A 23,526-nucleotide genomic window follows, 5' to 3' on the forward strand; every position below is an offset into this window, starting at 1 on the left:
AGTACTTCTGCCAATCCACTTCTTAAAGGGACCCCAGTGCTTGTGTACTTGCTACAACCTTTTTTTTATTGCTTACTGGGAATGGGTACTGTTGGTAGGGCCTGTGTCTGATATGGCAGCTTGTCCCATTGAAGTAACTTGAATGAGCTGCAGTACAAGATACAGCTGCAGTACAAGATACACCTGCCACCAAATTTCTTTAGACCATATGTGTGACTACAGGAATGATCAGAGAGAGGCAGAACACATGTCCCCGGATTAAATGGAATCTATTAGCTGTCTTTGCTGCTGAAGATGATGGTGGTTGCCAAATGTTTAAAATCAACTTTTTATTTCTCACCAAGTGTCAAGGAGGCAAAGCTGATCTGCTGAAGTGTCACAACCTGTTATACCTCCTTGCGTATCCTTATCTACTGGGTACAGGGCTCTGTACATCTATCAAGGAGAGACTGGGAGGTGAGAGTGAGCAAGGAGACAAGCACCATCGGTCCCAGGAAAGGTACAGTTTGCTATTATAGCCTTACAATTATCCAAAAGTGTCTGCAACTCTTAGCAGCAAATTCAGCGAACAGATTCCCTTTAAAGGGAAACTAACAGGCTATCTACCTGTAATAAACCCAATACACTGGGTCAAGGTGGACACAGACAGCAGAGGGACACTGTGCAAAGAATGTGCCTGTGCCTGCCCCCCCCCCCCCCCAAAAAAAAAGGAGAAAAAAAAGTACTATGCCATAAAATTGCACTGCAACTCACATTAATCTGCAGCATTAGGTAGGCAGCAGTTCGCTCACATTAGGTAGCATAGTTTCCCCACATGAAGTAGCAGTTACTCCACATTAGGTAGCAGTTTCCTCACATTAGGTAGCATAGTTTCCCCACATTAGGTAGCAGTTTCCCCACATTAGGTAGCATAGTTTCCTCACATTAGGCAGCATAGTTTCCCTACATTAGGTAGCAATTTCCCCACATTAGGTAGCATAGCCCCCCCAACACACAGACAGACAAACACACAGACACACACATAGAGACACACACACAGAGACACACTTACCTGGCCTGTACAGCGCTTCTCCTCTACGGCGGTGGCCTGACGAGTGACGTCACTGATGTCCTCCTGCGCGGGTCTTTGGAGGTACGTCACTTGCGCGACGTCCCCCGTCAGACCCGGGTCGGACAGCTGCAGACTCACTGTATAAAGTGCCTGCTGCACTATTATGCCCCGCATTAGGAAGCCAGCAGTTCCCCCACATTAGGTAGCATAGTTTCCCCACATTAGGTAGAAGTTTCCCCACATTAGGTAGGCAGCAGTTCCCTCACATTAGGTAGCATAGTTTCCCCACATTAGGTAGCAGTTTTCCCACATTAGGTAGCATAGCTTCCCCACACTATGTAGCATGTAGCCCCCACCTTGTGAAGATATGGCTCTTATTGCTAGTATGATAATTCTTTGTAGTGCACAATGGCAGCAGAAGCCGGCTTGCTGAGCTTCCCTATCTCTATCCTGTATGCCGTGCTATGCCCGCCCATTTTATGCACATTCATTTTTTTCACTCTCATCCCCTCGTGTAATAGAATAATGTAGTTTTATGTGAATATGTAGGAATCCCCTGTACGTAGTTTGCCTTCTGTGTATAGGATCCTTCTGTAGGTAGCTTCTCCCCTGTAGGTAGGACCCTCTAAAGATAAAAAAAAAAACACATACTCACTTCGACTCCTTTACAGTCCCTGACATCTTCTCCTGCAGCTAGTCTGCAGGCAGCTTCTTCCTGCAGCCATTTAAGACTGGGGGCATCTGTACCTCCATGATGCCATAGGATCTGCAAGATGACATCAGAACAAGATATATCCCTGGCCTCTAGTGATCACAGGAATAACAATCCCTTAGCCTAAATGCCTCAAAGCCTAGGATGCGCCAAAACACCAGTGTGTCCTAACGTGTCATGTCGCCATCTTCCCCTTCGGAATGCAACAGCATTCCGGTTGGGAGCCACTGGGGGGCCAAATAGAATGATGTTTAACATAGAATGATGCCTTATATGGACGACAGGCTGAATATCACCCACTGCTATAAAGGAATCATTGTGGTTCACAGTATACATTATTATTTGGGCACTTTGCATGGCCATAGACCCCCTGAGAGTCTTGGTCTCCTGGCAGCTACCAAAAACAGGGGATAAGATGTCTAGTGGCAGAGTACCCCTTTAACTATTTTATGAAATCCATAAAAGTACAGTCTCTTGAATAGAGCTTTAAATAGTGCAGCCTAAGAGCCAGTAGAACGTAGATTTAGTCACTGTCTCTTGACATATTGTGTATGTGACAATAACTTCTTTAGATATGTGGACAGGGATTTACAGTTTTTTAGCTGACAAGTTCTCAAGTCCTAATTATTAAAATTACTGGACAAGCATCCTCACGAGTGGATTAACTGTTTTAAAAGTGCCATATAGGACTCCACTTTACTCTTTTGGTGGCAATCTGTCCCCCTGACTTGGCAGATAGGCTGGCACTGACACGATTGTAGGCCCAAAATAGATCAGTAAAAGGCAGATAGGCTCATTTTCGGCTTTATTCTTTCTAGATAACTTTCTTTTTCTTTGAGGTTAAGACAATGTTGACAAACATAAAATCTCATCAGGACTGGATCTCAGATTAGAATCAGAAACTGAAGATACATATAGGCCTAGCTATTACACATGCTAGCTGAAGCAAGTGGGACCTAGCAATGGCTAGGCCAGAACTATCTAGAAATGGTTTAGGGCCACTTCTTTCCCCTGGAGAGGAGGGTTGGACTTTGGACTGGATCCTGAAGTTATTGGACAGTAACTGACATGTGGCCAAATCATCATTTAGCTGTACAATGAGATGCAAGAATGTAAGCAATATTAAGCCCCTGCACTCTAGTAACATTAGTGTATGAATTAAATGGAAGTGCAACAAAGAAAATACATAGTGGGGAAAAAAAGCATTTAGTCAGTCACCATTTGTGCAAGTTCTCCCACTTGAGGGAGAGAGGATGAGAGAGGCCTGTAATTTTCATCATAGGTATACCTCAACTATGAGAGACATAATGAGACGAAAAAAAAACATAAAATCACATTGTCTGATTTTTAAAGAATTTATTTGAAAATTACGGTGGAAAATAAGTATTTGGTCAATAACAAAAGTTAATCTCAATACTTTGTTATACAGTAACCCCCCGACCTACAATGGCCCCGACATATGATAAAATCGACATACGATGGCCTCTCAAAGGCCATCGCATGTCGATGTCAGCATCGACATACGATGCTTTTATATGTCGGGGCCATCGCATTAACTGCTATCCGACAGCGCAAAATGCTTAAGCTGCTGTCGGATAGCAGTGTAATGTGCCCCAGCAGGTTCACTTACCTATTCCCGATGCTCCGGGTCCACTTCGCGATCCTCCGGTGTCTTGCGCATCTTCTCCAGGGTCCGGGCCTTGCTTTCCGGCGTCGTTATTACGTCACTACGCACGCCGCGCCGGCGCAGCAGCGTAATAACGTCACCAGAAAGCGAGGTCCGGACCCTGCAGAAGATGCGCAAGACACCGGAGGATCGCGAAGAAGACACCGGAGCAGCGGGACAGCATTGGGAGCCCCTGGAACAGCAGCGGGAGCGGTGAGGACCTGGTGCGGAGCGGCGGGGTCAGGTAAGTACTGCTTCCTATACTTTACATTGCACGGATCCCTCAACATATGATGGATTCGACAAACGATGGGTCGTTTGGAACGAATTACCATCGTATGTTGAGGGACCACTGTATACCCTTTGCTGGCAATGACAGAGGTCAAACATTTTCTGTAAGTCTTCACAAAGTTTTCACTCCCTGTTGCTGGTATTTTGGCCCATTCCTCCATGCAGATCTCCTCTAGAGAAGTGATGTTTTGGGGCTGTCGCTGGGCAACATGGACTTTCAACTCCCTCCAAAAGTTTTCTATGGGGTTGAGATCTGGAGACTGGCTAGGCCACTCTAGAACCTTGGAATGCTTCTAATGAACCCACTTCCAGGCGGTGTGTTTGGGATCATTGTCATACTGAAAGACCCAGCCACGTTTCATCTTCAATGCCCTTGCGAATGGAAGGAGGTTTTCACTCAAACTCTCATGATACATGGCCCCATTCATTCTTTCCTTTACACAGATCAGTCGTCCTGTCCCTTAGCAGAAAAATAGCCCCAAAGCATGATGTTTCCACCCCCATGCTTCACAGTAGGTATGGTGTTCTTTGGATTCAACTCAGCATTCTTTTTCCTCCAAACATGACTGTTACGCCAAGCGCTCCGGGTCCCTGCTCCTCCCCGGAGCGCTCGCGGCGTTCCTCTCTCTGCAGCGCCCCGGTCAGACCCGCTGACCGGGAGCGCTGCACTGACATTGCCGGCGGGGATGCGATTCGCATAGCGGGACGCGCCCGCTCGCGAATCGCATCCCAAGTCACTTACCTGTCCCGGCCCCCGGCTGTCATGTCCTGGCGCGCGCGGCGCCGCTCCTTAGGGCGCGCGCGCGCCAGCTCTCTAAGATTTAAAGGGCCAGTGCACCAATGATTGGTGCCTGGCCCAATTAGCCTAATTAGCTTCCACCTGCTCCCTGGCTATATTACCTCACTTCCCCTGCACTTCCTGGCCGGATATTGTTGCCTTGTGCCAGATCTTCTGCTATCCACATTGACTACGAACCTTGCCGCCTGCCCCGACCTTCTGCTACGTCTGACCTTGCCTCTGCCTAGTCCTTCTGTCCCACTCCTTCTCAGCAGTCAGCGAGGTAGAGCCGTTGCCAGTGGATACGACCTGGTTGCTACCGCCGCAGCAAGACCATCCTGCTTTGCGGCGGGCTCTGGTGACTACCAGTAGCATCTTAGAACCGGTCCACCGACACGGTCCACGCCAATCCCTCGCTGACACAGAGGATCCACATCCAGCTAGCCGAATCGTGACAATGACGAGTTGAGTTTTTACCAGAAAGCTTTACTTTGGTTTCATCTGACCATATGACATTCTCCCAATCCTCTTCTGGATCATCCAAATGCTCTCTAGCAAATTCAGACAGGCCCAGACAAGTACTGGCTTAAGCAGGGGGACACGTCTGGCACTGCATTCTTTGAGTCCATGGCGGCATAGTGTGTTACTGATGGTAGCCTTTGTTACTTTGGTCCCAGCTCTCTGCAGGTCATTCACCAGGTCCCCTGTGTGGTTCTGGGATTTTAGCTCACCATTCTTGTGATCATTTTGACACCATGGCATGAGATCTTGTGTGGAGCCCCAGATCGAGGAAGATTATCAGTGGTCTTGTATGTGTTCCATTTTCTAATAATTGCTCACACAGTTGATTTCTTCACACCTATCTGCTTGCCTATTGCAGATTCAGTCTTCCCAGCCTGGTGCAGGTCTACAATTTTGTTTTTGGTGTCCTTCGACAGCTCTTTGGTCTTGGCCATAGTGGAGTTTGGAGTGTGACTGTTTGAGGTTATGGACAGGTGTCTTTTATATTGATAACAAGTTCAAACAGGTCCCATTAATACAGGTAACGAGTGGAGGACAGAGGAGACTCTTAAAGGGGGAAAACATTTTTAAAAATCAACTGATGCCAGAAAGTTAAACAGATTTGTAAATTACTTCTATTCAAATATCTTAATCCTTTCAGTGCTTATTAGTGTCTGTGTACTACAGAGGAAATTCTTTTCTTTTTGGATTTCTTTTCTGTCACCACCACAGTGCTCTCTGCTGACATCTCTGTCCATGTCAGGAATTGTCCAAAGCAGAAGAAAATCCCCATAGCAAACATATGCTTCTCTGGACAGTTCCGAAAATGTACAAAGGTGTCAGCAGAGAGCACTGTGGTCGTGACAGAAAAGAAATCCCCCCAAAAAATAATTTCCTCTGTAGTATACAGCCGCTAATAAATACTGGAAGGATTAAGAATTTTTAATAGAAGTATAAGCTTAACTTTCTGGCACCAGTTGAATAAAAAAAAAAAACCTTTAAAGAAGAAGTGACAGGTCTGTGAGAGCCAGAAATCTTGCTTGTTTGTAGGTGACCAAACACTTATTTTTCACCATAATTTGCAAATAAATTCTTTAAAAATCAGACAATGTGATTTTCAAATTTTTTTTTTCTCAGTATGTCTCTCATAGTTGAGGTATACCTATATTTCCAGCAAACCTGTAGCAACTTAGCCTCCCAAGTACTCTAATGGGAAGTAGCTAGAACTACTGTGCTGGGACACCACACTTCTGCCATGCTCTGCCAGGTCCCAGCACACACCTGCTGCTTTTTTCCCTGGGGCTACACAGCCACCCACCCTACAGAATTGTTTAAGAAATATATGGTGTTGTTGACTTTTTAGTTATATATTTTCGTGCCAACATTTTGGGCTATAGTTCTTGTTTTTAGTTGGGGGGGTGGGGAGGGTTTGAAAACAATATTAATTCTGTCATTGTTTTCACAGTGTTTAACCTCTTAACCCCTTAAGGACCCAGGACGTACTAGAACGTCCTGGCACCCTGGGCTTTAAGGACCCAGGACGTACTAGTACGTCCTGGTGTTTCTCCGGTCTCTGCCGCGCCCCGGGCAGAGATCGGAAGCGGATGCCTGCTGAAATGCTTCAGCAGGCATCCAGGGCAAACGCCGAGGGGGGCCATGTAAGGGAAATCGCCCTTGCGATCTGCGGCGAAACCGGGCTGATCGGGTCTCTGGGACCCGACCACCCGGTAATTTCGCATGATCCCGGCTGTCACAGACAGCCAGGACCATGCTAACGTATAGGAGCGAGGTGGCAAACCTGCCACCTCCTCCTATACCCTGCGATCTGTCGGTTAGTTAACCGACCAATCGCAGGAGGGGGGGGCGGTTACTTCCTCCCGTCCTGCCCGGCCCCTTGAAGTCCGGAGAGGACGGGAGGAAGACCGGAGGACGCGGCGGGGGAAGGGGAGTGCTGGGGACCGGCCCGGGTACTTACCTCGTCCCTGAAGACCCGGATCCCGGCGATGAAGATGGCGGCGACGGCGACAGGTGAGTGGATCTTCAGCCGCGGTCGGGCCCTTTACAGCAATGCACGTCGCCGTAAAGCGACATGCATTGCTGTAATGGGACCCTGTAAACTACAACTCCCAGCATGCCCAGACAGCTCTTGGCATCTGGGCATGCTGGGAGTTGCAGTTTTGCAACATCTGGAGGTCCACAGTTTGGAGACCACTGTGCCTTTCCAGATGTTGCAAAACTACACATCCTCAGCATGCCCTTACTGTCCAGGCATGCTGGGAGTTGTAGTTCTGTAACATCTGGCCCTTCAGATGTTGCAGAACTACAACTCCCAGCATGCCTGGACAGTTTTGGCATACTGGGAGTTGTAGTTTTGCAACATCTGGAGGGCTGCGGCTTGGACACCACTACACAGTGGTCCCCAAACTGTTCTCCTCCAGCTCTTACGTAACCACTACTCCCAATATGCCCTTCGGCTGCCTGGGCATGCTGGGAGTTGTGGTTTTGCAACAACTGGAGGCACACTGGTTGGGAAACATTGTCTGTTTCCTAACTCAGTGTTTCCCAACCCGTGTGCCTCCAGCTGTTGCAAAACTATAACTGCCAGCATGCACTGATAGACTGTGCATGCTGGGAGTTGTAGTTTTGCACCAGCTGGAGGTCCCCCCCCTGTGAATGTACAGGGTACATTCACATGGGCAGGGGGCTTACAGTGAGTATCAGGTTGCAAGTTTGCGATGCAGCAAATTTTGCGCGGCAGCTCAAACTCGTAGCGGGAAACTCGCTGTAATCCCCCCTGCCCGTGTGACTGTACCCTAAAAACACTACACTACACTACGCTAACACAAAATAAAATAAAAAGTAAAAAACACTACATATACACATACCCCTACACAGCCCCCCTCCCCTCCCCAATAAAAATGAAAATGTCTGGTACGCCACTGTTTCCAAAATGGAGCCTCCAGCTGTTGCAAAACAACAACTCGCAGTATTGCCGGACAGCCGTTTACTGTCCAGGCATGCTGGGAGTTTTGCAACAGCTGGAGGCACCCTGTTTGGGAATCGCTGGCGTAGAATACCCCTATGTCCACCCCTATGCAAATCCCTAATTCAGGCCTCAAATGCGCACAGCGCTCTCACTTTGGAGCACTGTCGTATTTCAAGGCAACAGTTTAGGGTCACATATGGGGTATCTCCGTACTCGGCAGAAATTGCCTAACAAATTTTGGGGGGCTTTTTCTCCTTTCACCCCTTATGAAAAGGGGAAGTTGGGGTCTACACCAGCATGTTGGTGTAAAAAAAAAAAATTTTTACACTAACATGCTGGTGTTGCCCCATACTTTTCATTTTGACAAGAGGTAAAGGGGAAAAAAGCCCCCCAAAATTTTTAATGCAATTTCTCCCGACTACGGAGATACCCCATATGTGGGCGTAAAGTGTTCTGGGGGCGCACAACAAGGCTCAGAAGGGAGAGTGCACCATGTACATTTGAGGTGATTTGCACAGGGGTGGCTGAATGTTACAGCGGTTTTGACAAACGCAAAAAAGAAAACAAAAACACATGTGACCCCATTTCGGAAACTACACCCCTCACGGAATGTAATGAGGGGTGCAGTGAGAATTTACACCCCACAGGTGTCTGACGGATCTTTGGAACAATGGGCTGTGCAAATAAAATATTTTGTACAGCCCACTGTTCCAAAGATCTGACAGACACCAGTGGGGGGTAAATGCTCACTGTACCCCTTGTTACGTTCCTCAAGGGGTCTAGTTTCCAAAATGGTATGCCATGTGGGGGTTATTTTGCTGTCCTGGCACCATAGGGGCTTCCTAAATGCGACATGCCCCCAAGCAAAATTTGCTCTCAAAAAGCCAAATATGACTCCTTCTCTTCTGAGCATTGTAGTTCGCCCGTAATGCACTTCATGCCAACTTATGGGGTACCTCCATACTCAGAAGAGATGGGGTTACAAATTTTGGGGGGTATTTTCTGCTATTAACCCTTGCAAAAATGTGAAATTTGGGGGGAAACACACATTTTAGTGAAAATTTTTTATTTTTTTTTTACATATGCAAAAGTCGTGAAACACCTGTGGGGTATTAAGGCTCACTTAATTCCTTGTTACGTTCCTCATGGGGTCTAGTTTCCAAAATGGTATGGCATGTGTTTTTTTTTTTTTTTTTTGCTGTTTTGGCACCATAGGGGCTTCCTAAAGGTAACATGCCCCCCAAAAACCATTTCTGAAAAACGTACTCTCCAAAATCCCCTTGTCGCTCCTTCGCTTCTGAGCCCTCTACTGCGCCCGCCGAACACTTTTCATGGACATATGAGGTATGTGCTTACTCGAGAGAAATTGGGCTACAAATACAAGTATAAATTTTCTCCTTTTACCCCTTGTAAAAATTCAAAAATTGGGTCTACAAGAAAATGCAAGTGTAAAAAATGAAGATTGTGAATTTTCTCCTTCACTTTGCTGCTATTCCTGTGAAACACCTAAAGGGTTAAAACGCTGACTGAATGTCATTTTGAATACTTTGGGGGGTGCGTTTTTTATAATGGGGTCATTTGTGGGGTATTTCTAATATGAAGACCATTCAAATCCACTTCAAACCTGAACTGGTCCTTGAAAAATAGTGAGTTTGAAAATTTTGTGAAAAATTGGAAAATTGCTGCTGAACTTTGAAGCCCTCTGGTGTCTTCCAAAAGTAAAAACACGTCAATTTTATGATGCAAACATAAAGTAGACATATTGTATATGTGAATAAAATAAAATAATTATTTGGAATATCCATTTTCCTTACAAGCAGAGAGCTTCAAAGTTAGAAAAATGCTAAATTTTCACATTTTTCATCAAATTTTGGGATTTTTCACCAAGAAAGGATGCAAGTTACCACAAAATTTTACCACTATGTTAAAGTAGAATATGTCACGAAAAAACAATCTCGGAATCAGATTGATAAGTAAAAGCATCCCAGAGTTATTAATGTTTAAAGTGACAGTGGTCAGATGTTCAAAAAATGGCCGGGTCCTAAGGTGTAAAATGGCTGGGTCCTTAAGGGGTTAAGGACCAGGTACATATGAGTACGTTCCTGCACCCTGGTACTTAAGGACCAGGCACGTACTCATACGTCCGTGGGAATTTCGGTCCCCGACGCGCACCAGGCGGGGAACAGACCAGGGTGACTGCTGATATCTATCAGCAGGCACCCCGCGCAAATGCCCAGGGGGGGTCATCAGACCCCCCCCCATGTCGGTGATCGGCGCAAATCGCAAGTGAATTCACACTTGTGATTTGCGTGATTCCGGGTCATTACGGGTCTATGGTCACCCGGTGACCCGGAATATAAGAGGGATCGCGGGTGTCTAAAACACCCACAACCCCCCTGAAGAGATAGGAGTGAGGTGGCAGGGGTGCCACCCCTCCTATCCCTGCTATTGGTGGTCTAGACGTGACCACCAATAGCAGATCGGGGGCGGGGGAGTTAACTTTCGTTTTCCCCATCCTGCCCACCCACAATAGGTGGGGCAGGATGGGGAAATGACTGAGGACCGGCACCGTAGTCCACTTACCCATCTGCGGAGTCTGCGGGCCGACGATCGGCGTCGGAGATCGGCGGGCAGCGATGTCGTGCAGAAGGCTCCCTGGATCCGACGGAAGCCGGTAAGTTGCCTAGCAACATCTGAAGGGCTGCAGTCCGAGACCACTATATAGTGGTCTCTATACTGTAGCACTCCAGATGTTGCAAAACTACAACTCCCAGCATGCCCAGACAGCTGTTTGGGCATGCTGGGAGTTGTAGTTTTGCAACAGCTGGAGGGCTACAGTTTGAGACCACTATATGGTAGTCTCTGAACTATAGCCCTCCAGATCTTGCAAAACTACAACTCCTAGCATGCTTACACAACTGTTTGCTGTCTGGGCAAGCTGGGATTTGTAGTTTTGCAGCATTTGGAGGGCCACAGTTTGCAGTGGTCTCTATACTGTAGCTCTCCAGATGTTGCAAAACTGCAAATCCCAGCATGCTGGGAGTTGGAGTTGCGATCTCTCCAGCTGTTGCATAACTACATCTCCCAGCATGCCCTTCGGTGATCAGTGCATGCTGGGAATTGTAGTTTTGCAACAGCTGGAGGCACACTGGTTGGAAAATATTGAGTTAGATAACAGAACCTAACTGAAGGTTTTCCAACCAGTGTGCCTCCAGCTGTTGCAAAAGTACAACTCCCAGCCTGCATGGTCTATCAGTACGTGCTGGGAGTTGTAGTTTTGAAACAGCTGGAGGTTTGACCCCCCCCATGTGAACGTACAGGGTACATTCACACGGGCAGGCTTACAGTAAGTTTTCTGCTTCAAGTGTGAGCAGCGGCAAATTTTTCGCCGCAGCGCAAACTCCTAGCAGGGAACTCGCTGTAAACCTCCGCCAGTGTGAATGTACCCTAAAAACACTACACTACACTAACACATAATAAAGGGTAAAACACTACATATACACCCCCTTACACTGTCCCCCCCAATAAAAATTAAAAACGTATTGTACGGCAGTGTTTCCAAAACGGAGCCTCCAGCTGTTGCAAAACAACAACTCCCAGCATTTCTGGACAGCCACTGACTGTCCAGGCATGCTGGAAGTTTAGCAACAGCTGGAGGCACCCTGTTTGGGAATCTCTGGCGTAGAATACCCCTATGTCCACCCCTATGCAATCCCTAATTTAGTCCTCAAATGCGCATGTCGTATTTCAAGGAAACAGTTTAGGGCCACATATGGGGTATCTCCGTACTCGGGAGAAATTACACAACAAATTTTGGGGGGCTTTTTCTCCTTTTACTCCTTATGAAAAGGAAAAGTTGGGGTCTACACCAGCCTGTTAGTGTAAAAAAAAAAAAATTTTTACACTAACATGCTGGTGTTGCCCTTTACTTTTTATTTTCACAAGAGGTAAAAGGAAAAAAAGACCCCCAAAATTTGTAACGCAATTTCTCCTGAGTACGGAAATACCCCAGATGTGGGCGCAAAATGATCTGCGGACGCACAACAAGGCTCAGGAGTGAGAGTGCACTATGTACAGTTGAAGCCTAAATTGGTGATTTGCACAGGGGTGGCTAATTTTATAGCGGTTCTGACATAAACGAAAAAATAAATAAATACCAACATGTGATCCCATTTTGGAAACTACACCCCTCACGGAATGTAACAAGGGGTATAGTGAGCCTTAACACCCCACAGGTGTTTGACAAGTTTTCGTTCAAGTTGGATGGGAAAATGAAAAAAAAAAAATTTTTTCACTAAAATGCTGGTTACCCCAAATTTTTCATTTTCACAAGGGAAAATAGGAAAAAAGCCCCCCAAAATTTGTAACCCCATTTATTCTGAGTAAGAAAATGCCCCAAATGTGGATGTAAAGTGCTCGGCGGGCAAACTACAATGCTCAGAAGAGAGGGAGCGCCATTGGGATTTTGAAGAGAAAATGTGTCCGGAATTGAAGGCCACGTGTGTTTACAAAGCCCCCATAGTGCCAGAACAATGGACCCCCCCCCACATGTGACCCCATTTTGGAAACTACACCCCTCACGTAATGTAATAAGGGGTACAGTGAGCATTTACGCCCCACATGTGTCTGGCAGATTTTTGGAACAGTGGTCCGTGAAAATGAAAAATTTAATTTTTCATTTGTTCAGCCCACTGTTCCAAAGATCTGTCAAATGCCAGTGGGGTGTAAATACTCACTGCACCCCTTAATAAATTCTGTGAGGGGTGTAGTTTCCAAAATGGGGTCACGTGGGGGCGTCCATTGTTCTGGCACCACAGGGGGCTTTGTAAACGCACATGGCCCCTGACTACCATTCCAAACAAATTCACTTTTCAAAAGCTCAATGGCGCTCCTCCTCTTCTGAGCATTGTAGTTCGACCGCAGGGCACTTGATGTCCACACAGGGGTATTTCCATACTCAGAAGAAATGGGGTTACAAATATTGGGGGATATTTTCTGCTATTAACCCTTGCAAAAATGTGAAATTTGGGGGGAAACACACATATGCAAAAGTCGTGAAACCCCTGTGGGGTATTAAGGCTCACTTTATTCCTTGTTACGTTCCTCAAGGGGTCTAGTTTCCAAAATGGTATGCCATGTGGGCTTTTTCTGTTCTGGCACCATAGGGGCTTCCTAAATGCAACATGCCCCCAAAAAACCATTTCAGAAAAACGTACTCTCCAAAATCCCCTTGTCGCTCCTTCCCTTCTGAGCCCTCTACTGCGCCCGCCGAACACTTTACATAGACATATGAGGTATGTGCTTACTCGAGAGAAATTGGGCTACAAATACAAGTATACATTTTCTCATTTTACCCTTGTAAAAATTCATAAATTGGGTCTACAAGAACATGCAAGTGTAAAAAATGAAGATTGTGAATTTTCTCCTTCACTTTACTGTTATTCCTGTGAAACACCTAAAGGGTTAAAACGCTGACTGAATGTCATTTTGAATACTTTGGGGGGGGGGGGGGGGGGAGGGGGTGCAGTTTTTATAATGGGGTCTTTTATGGGGCATTTCTAATATGAACACCCTTCAAATCCACTTCAAACCTGAACTGGTCCCTGAAAAATAGTGAGTTTGAAAATTTTGTGAAAAATTGGAAAATTGCTGCTGAAATTTGAAGCCCTCTGGTGTCTTCCAAAAGTAAAAACTTGTCAATTTTATGATGCAAACATAAAGTAGACATATTGGAAATGTGAATAAAAAAATTATTTGGAATATCCATTTTCCTTACAAGCAGAGAGCTTCAAAGTTAGAAAAATGCAAAATTTTCAATTTTTTCATAAAATTTTGGGATTTTTCACCAAGAAAGGATGCAAGTTACCACAAAAATTTACCACCATGTTAAAGTAGAATATGTCATGAAAAAACAATCTCGGAATCAGATTGATAGGTAAAAGCATTCCAGAGTTATCAATGTTTAAAGTTACATTGGTCAGATGTTCAAAAAACGCTCTGGTCCTAAGGTGTAAAATGGCCTGGTCCTTAAGGGGTTAAAGGAGTGGTGTAAAAGACATAATACCTTTATGCCTTTATCCTGTAGGTCATTATCATTGCTTCCTTTTTGGTATTGTTTTTAGTTATTTCACTGTGCAGGATAAATAAAGTATTTACTTCTATATGTCATTGCATGTGTCAATGTCAATCATATGTGTTTTTTTCTCCCCTAGAATTAAATGTCCGATCTTCTGATTGTTCATGTACTACACTTTTGTGTGTGTAATAGTTCATCATGTCTATGCTGCAGTGTATTATGCCTTTTGGTGTAAAAGTGGCAGGCTGCCAGATGAGGTTTCCTGTCATCTTGATCACTGCACTGTAACAGTACAGTGGCTTGCAAGAATTGCATAGTTCATGTGGCATACTATTATGGAACAAGGTGGAATGGGATTGATAATGGAAATTATTGCCAGACATATTCAAGTGTAAGAATACATATTTGTATATCTTTTCACAATATGCATTTGGATTTGTCTAAAAAAAAAAAGAAGAAAAAGCCAAAACAGTGGGTCATGATGCATTCCTAGACTTTGGCACATTTTTTCCTACAATATGTTCATAATGTATTTTAGACATTCTTTGCGGCTTCACTTCACTTGACAAGGAGCATAGCTTAATTGGGAGGGGGCATGGCATCACGGCAAAGATGGAAGCTTAACCCCTTAAGGACCAAGCCATTTTACACCCTAGGACCCGACCATTTTTTGCACATCTGACCACTGTCACTTTAAACATTAATAACTCTGGAATGCTTTTAGTTATCATTCTGATTCCGAGATAGTTTTTTCGTGACATATTCTACTTTAACATAGTGGTAAAATTTTGTGGTAACTTGCATCCTTTCTTGGTGAAAAATCCAAAAATTTGATGAAAAATTTGAAAATTTAGCATTTTTCTAACTTTGAAGCTCTCTGCTAGAGATGAGCGAAGTCACAGTAAATTCGATTCGTCACGAACTTCTCGGCTCGGCAGTTGGTGACTTATCCTGCATAAATTAGTTCAGCTTTCAGGTGCTCCCGTTGGCTGGAAAAGGTGGATACACCTTTTCCAGCCCACGGGATCACCTGAGAGCTGAACTAATTTATGCAGGATAAGTCATCAACTGCCAAGCTGAGAAGTTTGTGATGAATTGAAATTACTGTAAGTTTTTTAATTCACATATACAATATGTCCACTTTATGTTTGCATCATAAAATTGACGTGTTTTTACTTTTGGAAGACACCAGAGGGCTTCAAAGTTCAGCAGCAATTTTCCAATAAATTTCCAAAATCTCAATTTTTCAGGGACCAGTTCAGGTTTGAAGTGGATTTGAAGGGTCTTCATCTTAGAAATACCCCACAAATGACCCCATTATAAAAACTGCACCCCCAAAGTATTCAAAATGACATTCAGTCAGCATTTTAACCCTTTAAGTGTTTCACAGGAATAGTAGCAAAGTGAAGGAGAAAATTCACAATCTTCATTTTTTACACTCGCATGTTCTTGTAGACCGTATTTTTGAATTTTTACAAGGGGTAAAAGGAGAAAAAGTATAATTATATTTGTAGCCCAATTTCTCTCGAGTAAACACATACCTCATATGTCTATGTTAAGTGTTCGGCGGGCGCAGTAGAGGGCTCAGAAGGGAAGGAGAGACAAGGGGATTTTGGAGAGTACATTTTTCTGAAATAGTTTTTGGGGGGCATGTTGCATTTAGAAAGCCCCTATGGTGCCAAAACAGCAAAAAAAAAAAAAAAACAACACATGGCATACCATTTTGGAAACTAGACTCCTTGAATAAAGAAATAAAGTGAGCCTTAATACCCCACAGGTGTTTCACGACTTTTGCATATGTAAAAAAAAATAATATAAAAAATGTGTGTTTCCCCCCAAATTTCCCATTTTTACAAGGGTTAATAGCAGAAAATACCCCCACAATTTGTAACACCATCTCTCCTGAGTATGGAGGTACCCCATAAGTTGACCTGAAGTGCACCAGGGGCGAACTAAAATGCTCAGAAGAGAAGGAGTCATATTTGGCTTTTTGAGAGCAAATTTTGCTCTGGGGCATGTCGCATTTAGGAAGCCCCTATGGTGCCAGGACAGCAAAAAATACCCACATGGCCTACCATTTTGGAAACTAGACCCCTTGAGGAACGTAACAAGGAATAAAGTGAGCCTTAATATCCCAGAGGGGTTTCACGACTTTTGCATACGTGAAACAAAATGTTTTTTTTTCACTAAAATGTGTGGTTCCCCCCAAATTTCAAATTTTTGCAAGGGTTAATAGCAGAAAATAACCCTCAAAATTTGTAACCCCATCTCTTCTGAGTATGGAGGTACCCCATAAGTTGACCTGAAGTGCACTACGGGCGAACTACAATGCTCAGAAGAGAAAGAGTCATAATTGGCTTTTTGAGAGCAAATTTTGCTCGGGGGGCATGTCGCATTTAGGAAGCCCCTATGGTGCCAGGACAGCAAAATAACCCCCACATGGCATACCATTTTGGAATTTAGACCCCTTGAGGAACGTAACAAGGGGTACAGTGAGCATTTACCCCCCACTGGTGTCTGTCAGATCTTTGGAACAGTGGGCTGTACAAAATTTTTAATCTGTACAGCACACTGTTCCAAAGATCTGTCAGACACCAGTGGGGTGTAAATTCTCACTACATTACATTCCGTGAGGGGTGTAGTTTCCGAAATGGGGTCACATGTGGGGTTTTGTTTTTTTGCGTTTGTCAAAACCGCTGTAACAATCAGCCACCCCTGTGCAAATCACCTCAAATGTACATGGTGCCCTCTCCCTTCTGGGCCTTGTTGTGCACCCCCAGAGCACTTTGCGCCCACCTATGGGGTATCTCCGTAGTCGGGAGAAATTGCATTACAAATTTTGGGGGGCTTTTTTCCCTTTTACCTCTTGTCAAAATGAAAAGTATAGGGCAACACCAGCATGTTAGTGTAAAAAAAATTATTTTTTTACACTAACATGCTGGTGTAGACACCAACTTCCTCTTTTCATAAGGGGTGAAAGGAGAAAAAGCCCCCTAAAATTTATTAAGCAATTTCTCCCGAGTACGGCGATACCCCATATGTGACCCTATACTGTTGCCTTGAAATACGACAGTGCTCCAAAGTGAGAGAGCGCCATGTGCATTTGAGGCCTGAATTAGGGATTTGCATAGGGGTGGAAATAGAGGTATTCTACGCCAGTGATTCCCAAACAGGGTGCCTCCAGCTGTTGCAAAATTCCCAGCATGCTTGGAGAGTCAACGGCTGTCTGGCAATACTGGGAGTAGTTGTTTTGCAACAGCTGGAGGCTCCATTTTGAAAACGGGGGCGTACCAGATGTTTTTCATTTTTATTGGGGAGGGGGGCTGTGTAGGGGTATGTGTATATGTAGTGTTTTTTACTTTTTATTTTATTTTGTGTTATTGTAGTGTAGTGTTTTTAGAGTACAGTCACACGGGCGAGGGATTACAGCGAGTTTCCCGCTGCGAGTTTGAGCTGCCGTGCAAAATTTGCTGCATCGCAAACTTGCAGCCTGATACTCACTGTAAGCCCCCTGCCCATGTGAATGTACCCTGTACATTCACAGGGGGGGGGGGGGAACCTTCAGCTGTTGCAAAACTACAACTTACAGCATGCACAGTCTATCAGTGCATGCTGGTAGTTATAGTTTTGCAACAGCTGGAGGCACACGGGTTGGGAAACACTGATTTAGGAAACAGACAATGTTTCCCAACCAGTGTGCCTCCAGTTGTTGCAAAACCATAACTCCCAAACATTCTCAGGCATGCTGGAAGTAGTAGTTTGGCAACATCTTTAGAGCCAGATGTTGCCGAACTACAATTCCCAGCATGCTTGGAGTTGTAGTTTTGCAACATCTGGAGGACTACAGTTTGCAGACCACTAATACAGTGGTTCCCAATCTGTGCCCTTCCAGATGTTGCAAAACTACAACTCCCAGTATGCCAAAACTGTCCAGGCATACTGGGAGTTGTAGTTCTGCAACATCTGAAGGGCCAGATGTTACAGAACTACAACTCCCAGCATGCCTGGACAGTAAGGGCATGCTGAGGATGTGTAGTTTTGCAACATCTGGAAGGGCACAGTGGTCTCCAAACTGTGAACCTCCAGATGTTGCAACACTGCAACTCCCAGCATGCCCAGATGCCAAGGGCTGTCTGGGCATGCTGGGAGTTGTAGTGTAAGGGGACCAGATGGAGCAGTCCAGATTGCTTTACGGCGGTCTGGACTGCTGCAAAGGTCCTGCAACGCCGCCGAAGGTCAACTCACCTGTCGCCACCGCCGCTGTCTCCGCCGCCGGGATCCGGGTCTTCAGGGACGAGGTAAATACCGGGGCCGGGCCCCAGCACTCCCCCGTCCCCCGCCGCGTCCTCCGGTCTTCCTCCCGTTCTCTCCGGACTACCAGGGGCCGGGCAGGGCGGGAGGAAGTAACCGCCCCCCTTGCGATTGGTCGGTTAACTATCCGAGGAATCGCAGGGTATAGGAGGAGGTGGCAGGCTTGCCACCTCGCTCCTATACTTCAGTATGGTCCTGGCTGTCTGTGACAACCGGGATCATGCAAAATTACCGGGCGGTCGGGTCCAAGAGACCTGATCAGCCCGGTATCGCCGCAGATCGCAGGGTTGATTTCCCTCGAGATTTGCGACGATCGCCGACATGGGGGGCCACATGGCCCCCATCGGCGTTTGCCCTGGCTGCCTGCTGAAGCATTTCAGTAGGCATCCGCTTTCGATCTCTACCCGGCGAGCGGCAGGGACTTGAATATGCCAGGACATCACAGGACGTCCTGGGTCCTTAAAGCTCAGGGTGCCAGGACGTCACAGGAGGTCCTGTGTCCTTAAGGGGTTAAAATACAACATGCGCCTTTAAGCTATAAAATGGCATGAAAAGTTAGACAAGTCTAAAGGTGGGGTTCCCTTATTAAGGACATTTATTAGTCTTTGTAACGTTTGGATTCAAAGAGTATCTCTTGGACTTTTGCGTCATATCCTCTGTGATTCTACAACAGATTATAGTTGATGTCAACTGCTTGACACCTTATAATCCATACTAGTCACCTTTTTTAATATCTAAAATAATGATGTTTTACACAGTGTCCATATGACAATGTTTTTACTAGAGTTCAGGAGAAGAAGTGTTACCTTAGGAGCAAAAGTACAAAAGTACTTGAGATGGGTGTTTGTAAAGTTATATAGGTGAAATCTTCAGTTTAAAGTGCAACTGTCACCAATTTTTCACCCCCCCAGACTACTATCATAATATCACAAGAAATTAAATGCTGCCATACCTTTGGCTGCGCTTTTTCATCGTTAATCACTTTTATGAAATCTTTATCTTCTGTGGTCAACCACAGTCGGATGCAATGCCCCGCCCCTGCCCCGCTGTACTCGCTACATGCCTCTAACACTGCACAGCCACAAGGAAATGTCAGATGGCGGGAGTGAGCACTTGCTCTGTGAATTCACCCCGGGCTGGTGCAAATGTCCAGGACATCAAGGGCGCATGTGCTGAGGACCTCTATGACTTCTCACACAGGGGTCTCAGCGTTGACGTAGAAAGGATAGGCGTGGCAGCGGGGGGCATTGCCAACCCCAAGCCACGCCTATCAGACTGTGGTTGTCCGCAGAAGATAAAGATTTTAAAAGTGATTTAAAGATGAAAAAGCGCAGCCAAACATATGGCTGCATTTATTTTTTTCTTGTCATCAGTACTATCATGGTAGTAATCCGGGGGGTGAAAAATTGGTGACAGTTGCACTTTAAGGCCACTTTCTCATATAAGAATTTTGGTCAGTATTTTGCATCAGCACTTAAAGGAGTAGTCCAGCGGTGACCCAGTGGTGAAAAACGTATCCCCCATCCTAAGGATAGGGGATAAGTTTGAGATCGCAGGGGGTCCGACCGCTGGGGCCCCCTGCGATCTCCTCTACAGAGCCCCAACAGCCCGCGGGAAGGGGGTGTGTCGACCTCCGCACGAAGCGGCGGCCGACACGCCCCCTCAATACAACTCTATGGCAGAGCCGAAGCGCTGCCTTTGGCAATCTCCGGCTCTGCCATAGAGATGTATTGAGGGGGCGTGTCAGCCTTCGTGTGGGGGTCGACACCAGCTATCTGGCCGGAGAGCCTGGCCCCCGTACAGAGAGATCGCAGGGGGCCCCAGCGGTCGGACCCCCGCGATCTCAAACTTATCCCCTATCCTTAGGATAGGGGATAAGTTTTTCACCACTGGACTACCCCTTTAAGCCAAAACCAATAATGGGTGTTAAACACAGAGGAGATGAACATATTTCTATTATAGTTGTTCTCTGTATTCCTTCCATTCCTTGTTTTGGTTAACAATGTTATCGAATCATATAATCGAATCGAATGTTATCGAATATCATATCATATAATGAACTGGCTTAATGTAGAGATGGTACAAGGTAAGTTAAGTAAAGTAAATGTAAGCAAATCTCCAGGGCCGGATGGACTACACCCAAGAGTTCTTAAGTTCAGTAATATCTGTACCCTTGTTCATGATATTTAGAGATTCTCTGGTGTCTGGTATTGTGCCAAGGGACTGGCGCAAGGCGAATGTGGTACCAATCTTCAAGAAGGGCTCTAGGTCTTCGCCAGGCAATTATAGACCGGTAAGTCTAACGTGCATTGTGGGTAAATTGTTTGAAGGACTTATAAGGGATTACATACAGGAATACATAGGGGATAATAGTATTATAAGTGATAGCCAGCATGGGTTTAATAAGGATAGAAGTTGTCAAACCAATCTAATTTGCTTTTATGAAGAGGTGAGTAGAAGCCTTGACAGAGGAATGGCTGTGGATATAGTAGTTCTGGATTTTGCCCAAGCGTTTGATACTGTCCCTCACAGACGTCTGACGGGTAAGTTAAGGTCCTTGGGCTTGGAAACTTTAGTTTGTAACTGGATTGAACACTGGCTCATGGATCGTACCCAGAGAGTGGTGGTCAATCATTCGTACTCTGATTGGTCCCCGGTAATTAGTGGTGTACCCCAAGGTTCAGTACTGGGACCGCTGTTGTTTAATTTATTTATCAATGATATAGAGGATGGTATTAACAGCTCTGTTTCTATCTTTGCAGATGACACCAAGCTTTGTAGCACGGTACAGTCTATAGAGGATGTGTATAGGTTACAAGATGACTTGGGTAGACTAAGTGTCTGGGCATCCACTTGGCAAATGAGGTTCAATGTGGATAAATGTAAAGTTATGCATCTGGGTACTAAGAACATGCATGCGTCGTATGTCTTAGGGGGGATTAAACTGGCAGAGTCACTGGTAGAGAAGGATCTGGGTGTACTTGTAGATCACAGACTACAGAATAGCATGCAATGTCAGGCTGCTGCTTCCAAAGCCGGCAGGATATTGTCATGTATCAAAAGAGGCATGGACTCGAGGGACAGGGACATAATACTCCCCCTTTATAAAGCATTGGTACGGCCTCACCTGGAATATGCTGTTCAGTTTTGGTCGCCTGTTCATAAAAGGGACACTGCAGAGTTGGAAAGGGTGCAGAGACGCGCGACTAAACTACTATGGGGCATGGAACATCTTAGCTATGAGGAGCGATTAAAAGAGTTACAATTGTTTAGTCTTGAGAAGAGACATTTAAGGGGGGATATGATAAACGTATATAAGTATATAAATGGCCCATACAAAAAATATGGAGAAAAACTGTTCCAGGTTAAACCCCCCCAAAAGGACGAGGGGGCACTCCCTCCGTCTGGAGAAGAAAAGGTTTAGTCTAAAGGGGCGACACGCCTTCTTTACCGTGAGGACTGTGAATTTATGGAACGGTCTACCTCAGGAACTGGTCACAGCAGGAACAATTAACAGCTTTAAAACAGGGTTAGATACATTCCTGGAACAAAATAACATTAATGCTTATGCAGAATTATAAAACTACATCCCTTTCCCTTATCCCCTTACACCCTTCCCTTCAATTCCCTGGTTGGACTTGATGGACGTATGTCTTTTTTCAACCATACTAACTATGTAACTATGTAACTATGACTATACTGTCATGGATAACAATATGCACGTTTAAATCTTCATTTTTTCAACAATAATGTTTAAACAGTTACTTTTTTGCCCAAATTAAATGAACTAACTGGAATAGAGATACTTACAGAGGATGACAAATAGCTCTAAAAGAATTTTTAACCTCTTGGTGACTTGTAATGTGGCAGCTCAGAAGGTAACAACAAGGGTGTAATCTTTCCTTTTACCTTTTATAAACAAGGATAGTAATGTAGACAAAAAGCAGAAAGACATGTATCCCTCTGATTCATCCCATCCTATCCAAAAGAACTAAAAAAGAACTTTGGCATTTCCCACTCCCCTGAGATCATCGTTTCATTGAGAACATGACGTTTACTTTGGTCTTAAAGAATTAGAATGTTACTAAACAAAAATGCAGCACATTGTGACTGAGGAATGTGAAGCCAGAAGATAGAAGACTATACACTGTCTTGAAGAATCTACCTGCTTTTGCACTTCAGGCTGTTTGTCAAAGAGGATTTCCTCTTTTGCTTTAGTGCTCCTTCTTTCCCGTTCACTGATCTCCTTTCCTGGAGCTACTCCTTTTAAAACCCCTGGGGTGCTTTCATTTCTTTAGTAGCATTTCCTTCAAGCCTTTAATTGTAAGGGCCACCTTACCCAAAAAGGTACGTCTTTATAGCACATTAAAATATAGCTTATTAACCCCTCTGTGGCTTACAACAGGAGCTCCATTAAATATGGAGGTTGTCAATTTATTAGTATTTTTTCATTTATACACATTTCTAACAATGAATAATTTATTCCAATAAATATGCTTAGGATTTTCCATACCAAATACATTGATCCCTCAACTTACAATGGCCTCAACATACAATAGTTTCAACATACAATGGTCTTTTCTGGACCATTGTAAGTTGAAACCAGACTCGACATACAATGTACGGACAGTCCAGATCTGTGAAACGTGTCAATGGCTGGAAGAACCAACCAATCAGAATGGGCATTTACTGGTAAAACCCCTGTATTACTGAAGCGTATGCACTGACTGATGTCTGGTAGCGCCCCCTACAGTACAGGGTGGTATTACATGTTCTGTACACTTTACCTGTACCAGGGTTACCTGCTCCTTTGGACACCAGGTAAGGGCGACTCCATGTTACTTTTTTAGGACATTGCATGTACTGTACAGGACCCTGAAGAAGCACCTGTCCTCTACATAGACCATTGTTTCTCAAGCAGGGTGCCCCCAGCTGTTGCAAAGCTACAACTCCCAGCATGCCCGGACAGCCTTTGGCTGTCCGGGCATGCTGGGAGTTGTAGTTTTGCAACAGCTGGAGGCTCCCTGCTTGGAAAACACTGACATAGACAGTGATTTATAGCTCCCAGAAGATCTTTCTTACGTTTATATGTAAGGACTTGCTTTATCTATATTAGTTATCTGCTTATTTTTTATTTAATTCTCACTTTTTTTT

This window comes from Hyla sarda, chromosome 3 (assembly GCF_029499605.1).
Source record: "Hyla sarda isolate aHylSar1 chromosome 3, aHylSar1.hap1, whole genome shotgun sequence".
Classification (NCBI taxonomy): Eukaryota; Metazoa; Chordata; class Amphibia; order Anura; family Hylidae; genus Hyla; species Hyla sarda.